Below are 6,825 nucleotides of genomic sequence, written 5' to 3' on the forward strand. Positions count from 1 at the left end.
ATTCAGGCTAGATCTGATCGAACCATCACGAACCCATCGAACCCCGAACACACGGTTGAGTAGCAACCGAGCTCTCTCAGCACCCATCGCTCCTTTCACCAGAGACTTGGGACTTGTCCCTCTCTCGCCCGTTTGTAACCCCTACTACAAACTTTCATTGCGACGTAGGAACATTCTGTCCGAACCAGTATAAACCTTGTGCCATCTAAAGACACCATCCGAGCCAGAAGCACAATATTAGAAATTTACTTATCGGTGGCAACTCGAAACACCGACAAGTGGTTAGGTAGGGTTTCTCACCCTCTGTTTATATACTGTGAGGCTAGTAGCACGCCAAGACGACCGCATGACTAGTAGTAGGTGTGACGGTATTAACCCCTATACCCTTACGGCTAGGCTTGGGCCGGCCCGGACCAGGGGGTCTAGCCCACTAGAAGACAATGCACGGCCTGACCAATCTGTTCGGAGTCCCGCACAAGGAATCAAGGCAGATTTGGAGATCAAGCAAGATCCTGGTCGGTTAGAATAGGAATCCTTATCCTGCCACCTATGGCAATTGTAACTGGTTAGGATTAGTTTCCAGATCTGTAACCCTGCCCCCCGGACTATATAAGGTGGGCAGGGGACCCCTCTGAAAAACATCTCTCATTGACATACAGCAATACAATCAGACGCAGGACATAGGTATTACGCCTTCACGGCGGCCGAACCTAGATAAAACCTCATGTCTGTCTTGCATCGCCATCTTGTTTGTAGCTTGCGCATCTGTCTGCCGACAATCTACTACCTTGGGCATACCCCTAGGTAGACTGTCGACCATATTTCGTCGACAGTGGCGCGCCAGGTAGGGGGTGTGCATACTGCTCTCCAGACGAACAAGATGGTCATCATCCCCGGTTCCATGGCTACGCTGAATGGCCTCACATTCACCATCGGCCAGATCACCTAGACTACTGGCTCCGACAACTTCATCGCCATGACCACGGAGGAGGCGTGGATTCAATCTGCGTCGACCACTGCTTCACCTCCATCGGCTACGGCTCCGACCACGGTGGATCTGGCTCTGGCCACACCAGCATCGTCTTCAGCCATGCCGACAACCCATCGTTCGCTTCCTCGCTACAAAGGGAGGCAGATCGACAACACCGACCTACTCGACTCCATCGATCGGGTCGGCGCCAAGCTTTCTGAAACCCTAGCTCTGGTAAGTTTGATTCAAAATCAACCTAATGAGCAGGTAACCACTACCCACAACAGATCTACCCGACCAGCTCAGGCCAGTCGTCCTGCGCGACTCGGTACGGATCTCGTGGTCACATCTACTCCTGAAGGGCGCTCCGTTCGTCGCTGACCAGCCCCCGCGATGGGTCTCCGGCTCTCCGAGTGCGAAGCCTCGATGGAGAACTACCAGGCTCAGCCCTACGGCATGCGCAACTTCGTCAACATGGTCCAGATTGAGGAGTATCAAGAAGGATTAGTCCACACAGTTCAAGAGGGCGGCTCAAGCTCCCTGTCCGGCATCGCATCTAATGGCTCCGTCCGCACCGAGCTCCAGCATCATGACAATGAAGGCGTTGAATATGATCTGGATATCCCAGACCACGCCCCGGGGTTCCCACAATTCCCATCCTTCCCACCAAGGCGAGGAGACTTGATCAATGTCGTCAGTAATGACGAGCCACCGGCAGCTGGTGAAACAGAACAAGAAAGGCTAGCACGCGAAGCACGCAATATTGACCGGTTCAATCGCCGACAAGCCGAAGTCGAGGCAGAAGAGGAGGCACGACGCATAAGGGTTCAGCCACGCGACCTTAACAATGCCTTTGATAGGGTGGGGGACAAGCAGGTCTTCAGGACTCCAAGTGCCAACGTCGCTGTTGCTATGGCGACAATGCAACGACTACCTAATACCCTAGAAACCCAGGCAATCCGTGATGATATACAAGCCTATCTAACGGATGCTATGGCCCAGACCACAGAGATTGCAAACCAAGCCCAGGCTCCATCCACCTCAGTTGAATCAACCCGCAGTCGCCAGTACTCAAGTTGCCCACAGTCACCCAACCAACGTGGCTCGCGCAACAACGACCCATCAGACAACCGTCAAGGCGGAAACGGTGGTCATGATGGTGGTCGGGATGACAACCGCCGCAGCAACCAGGATGATAATCGACGGGACAACCGCGATAATTGCCGTGGTAACCACGGTCGCAGGGTCAACCAGGATGGCAATCGGGATCACCGTGATGGCAATAACGATCTCCGCCATTCCCTCAAAGAACGCGATCTGCGTGATCACATTAACCAAAGAGCCAACGATCATGCATCCTACGAAAGTTATCACCGTATGGAATATGATACTACCCACGGCCCTCTGGGTTTGAAGTAGTTTACTTCTCACCTTCGCCAAGTCATATGGCCCAAGAACTTCAAGCTTGAGAAACTCCAGAAGTACGACGACAAGGAAAACCCCGAGTTGTGGGTTATGCTCTACGAAATAGCATGCAGATCAGCCATGGCTGACGAGCACGTCATGTCTAATTACTTCCCAGTCGCCGTCGGCCATGTAGGCCACCAATGGCTGGTCAGCTTGCCGGCGAATTACTTTGATTCTTGGCAAGAGCTCAAGCAAGCATTCATCGACAACTTCATTGCTACTTGCGAGCAACCAGGCAACAAATATGATCTGCAGCGGATTCGAGATCGCAAAGATGAGCCACTACATGAGTACATCCGATGCTTCTCGGAGATGCGCATCAAGGTCCCGTCAATCTCCGATAATGAGGCAATCGAGACTTTCATCACTGGTCTCCGCTTCCACGATGCCCTAAGGGACAAGCTCCTCCGCAAGAGACTTGAATCGGTCACAGCGCTCCTTGCCACTGCTAAAAATATGCGGATGCCGATGATGCTAAAAAGATAATCATCGAAGAAGCAGCAAGGGTTCCACGCTCCGACCACCCCCACACCACGACGACTACCGCGGCAACCGTGGTCGGAACAATAATTTTGATCGCCGCAACCAGCGCAACGATTCCCGCGACCACCGCGACCAGCGTAATCAGCGGCGTAATCGCCGTGACGATTACAGGGGCAAGCGTGCTCAGGAAGACGACGGCGAGGTCAACACCGTTAAAAAAGGTGGCGGACGTCGCAACTATGAAGAAGACTACGCCAAAGCATTGAAAGGACCCTACCAGCTCCATCCCAAGTCAAACCATACCATGGAGAATTGTCGTGTTCTCAAATCTATCTACACGCGTCAACAGGCTCTGGATACATCCGATAAGCCTAACGACGCAGGGGAACAGCGCAACGAGGACAATGATGATGAAGACGCAGATCCCTGTCACAAGTACATCAAGCCAACCGATCGCGTCCACACCATCATTGGGGGCAAAGTGTCCATCGAGACCAAATGAGAACGCAAGCTGCTCGCCCATGCCTGCTTGAACGTGGCCAACACCGACAACCTCATCGCCGATCCATGGCTCCCTCCTTGGTCTCACCGTGAGATCTCCTTCAGCAGAAAGGACCAATGGGCTGCTATACCTAAGCCAGGGCATTTTCCCCTAGTTCTCGATCCTTGTATCAACAAGGTTCAGTTCGATAGAGTGCTGGTTGATGGCGGTAGTTCCATCAATATACTGTTCAAAAACAGTTTACCAGCCTTGAAGATAACCCAGGCTGATCTCAAGCCATACGAGGCGCAGTTCTGGGGTGTTCTCCCCAGACAGAGCTCTACACCTCTCGGGCATATCACGCTACCTGTGCAATTTGGTACCCCAGACCACTTCCGCACCGACTATGTCAACTTCGTGGTCGCCGACTTCGAAGGCACCTACCATGCTATCCTTGGTCGACCAGCGCTCACCAAGTTCTTGGCCATACCTCACTACAGGTATTTGGTGCTCAAGATGCCTACTAAGAAGGGGGTTCTAACTCTCAGGGGCAATGTGTACGCAGCTTACACCTACGAGGATGATAGCTTCAAAATAGCAGAGGCTCACGACCTCTCTATTCGCATGGCCGAGACCACGTTCCATGCCAAGAAGACCCCAGCCAATCACCTAGAGATCCTAGAGCTCGAGGCCCCATGCAAGAACATCAAGTCCAAAGAGCACAAAGAGATCCAGCTGGTCGACGGCAATCCCAGCAAAACGGCCCTTATCGGGGCCAACCTGGATCCTAAATAGGAAGACGCGCTCATCTGGTTCCTGAGAAGCAACGTGAGTGTGTTCGCATGGAAACCCGCCAACATGCCTGGTGTACCTCGGAACTTGATCGAGCACTCCTTAAATGTAGATGGCAAGGCCAAACCCATCAAGTAGAAGCTACGACGGTTCGCTCGTGACAAAAAGGAGGCTATTAGGGTAGAAGTTACACGGCTTTTGACAGCCGGATTTATCAAAGAAGTGTATCATCCGGAGTGGTTAGCCAACCCGGTTCTTGTACGCAAAAAGAATAATGAATGGAGAATGTGCGTTAATTACACTAATCTCAACAAACACTGCCCTAAAGACCCCTTCGGCTTACCTCGCATAGATGAGGTCATAGATTCAACTGCCAGTTGCGAGTTGCTTTCCTTTCTCGATTGCTACTCTGGTTATCACCAGATCGCTCTCAAAAAGGACGACCAGATCAAGACATCCTTCATCACGCCCTTCGGCGCTTATAGCTACACGACCATGTCATTCGGGCTCAAGAACACCGGGGCTACCTACCAACGCGCCATACAGGCCTGCCTCAAAGATGAGATAAAAGACGACCTCGTCGAGGCTTATGTTGACGATGTAGTTGTTAAAACCAAGGAAGCATACACCCTTGTTGACAACCTCGAACGTACCTTTGTAGCTCTTAACACATTCCAATGGAAATTAAACCCAAAGAAGTGTATCTTTAGTGTTCCATCTGGTATATTGCTCGGCAACGTCGTCAGTCACGATGGCATACGCCCTAACCCAGAGAAGGTAAAAGTTGTCTTGGACATGAAGCCGCCCAAAAAGGTGAAGGATGTCCAGAAGCTTACCGGATGCATGGCTGCCCTAAGTCGTTTCATATCAAGATTAGGCGAAAAAGGACTATAGTTTTTCAAGCTGCTCAAAGCATCCAAGAAGTTTGAGTGGTCGGAGGAAGCAGACGCTGCCTTCACATAGCTGAAATAATTCCTTACATCACCTCTGGTCCTCACTGCTCCCAGAGAAGATGAAACCCTCCCGCTTTACATTGCGGCAGCTAATCGAGTGGTCTCCACCGCCATGGTGGTCGAGCGCAACGAGCCCGACCACGTCTATAAGGTACAATGACCAATCTATTTCATCAGTGAGGTACTCAATGAATCCAAGACCAGGTACCCACAGATTTAGAAACAGATCTATGCCATACTGATCACATCCCGAAAGTGGAAACATTACTTCGATGGATATCGTGTGGTGGTCATGACCAAGTACCCTCTGGGAGACATCATTCGCAACAAGGATGCGAATGGGTGCATCATCAAATGGGCAATGGAGCTATGCCCTTTCTCTTTGGAATTTGCAAGCCGTACTACAATCAAGTCTCAGGCACTTATCGATTTCATCGTCGAGTGGACAGACTTAAGCGCACCTGCCTCTCAGGGGCCCGACGAGTATTGGAAGATGTACTTCGACGGCTCTCTCAACATCGATGGTGCAGGAGTAGGAGTCCTTTTTGTATCACCATCCAAGGAGTAGCTCCGATATGTCCTCAGGATTTATTTCCCGACGTCTAATAACACCGCCGAGTACGAAGCATGCCTACATGGTCTACGCATTGTGGTCGAGCTCAGTGTCAAACGTCTCTATGTCTACGGAGACTCGGCTCTGGTCATCAACCAACTCAACAAGGACTAGGATACGACCAGCGAAAAGATGGATGCATACTGCAAATCGATCAGAAAGCTGGAAGGCAAGTTCTATGGCATCGAGTACACACATGTGGTCCGGGACAAAAATCAAGCAGCAGATGCGCTGTCAAAGTTAGGATCATCCCAAGCCAAAGTCCCACATGGCGTATTTGTTCAAGACCTGCTCACACCTTCCATCGAAGAGGAAGATCCCACGGTCGACAAGCCTCTAGACCAGCTATTGGTGGCTACGGTTCCAACGTCAAACACCACCGAAACACCTCCGACCACTAAGGAGCCTAACTAGAGAGTACCCTTCATCAAGTACTTGACAGATGGTAGCGATTACACCGATCGGACAGAAAACGAACGCCTGATGCGTTGTAGTAAGCAGTATCTGCTCGTCGATGGCAAATTGTGGCGCAAGAATGCAAAGGAGGAAATCTTGATGAAGTGTATCACCTAGGAGGATGGTGAACATCTCCTAGACCAAATCCACTCTGGCTCCTGCGGCAACCATGCGGCCTCGAGAACGTTGGTTGGCAAGGCTTTTCGAGCAGGGTTCTATTGGCCGCCAGCCGTAGCCGATGTAGAGAAGCTAGTCAGCCATTGTGAAGGTTGTCAGTTCTTCGCTAAGAGAATCCACATACTAGCACACGAGATTCAGACAATACCAGCCTCTTGGCCTTTCGCATGCTGGGGACTAGATATGATCGGGCCTTTCAAACCGGCCCCTGGGAAATTTATATGCGTCTTCATGCTGATCGACAAATTTTCCAAGTGGATAGAGTACATGCCCCTGGTCAAGGCATCTTCAGAAAAGGCTATTGCATTCATCGACCAGGTCATCCACCGCTTCGTCATACCCAACAGCATCATCACTGATCTGGGTACTCAGTTCACCGGGAACGCTTTTTGAGACTTCTGCGATGAAAGGAGCATAGTAGTAAAATACGTCT

This window comes from Miscanthus floridulus, chromosome 4 (assembly GCF_019320115.1).
Source record: "Miscanthus floridulus cultivar M001 chromosome 4, ASM1932011v1, whole genome shotgun sequence".
Classification (NCBI taxonomy): Eukaryota; Viridiplantae; Streptophyta; class Magnoliopsida; order Poales; family Poaceae; genus Miscanthus; species Miscanthus floridulus.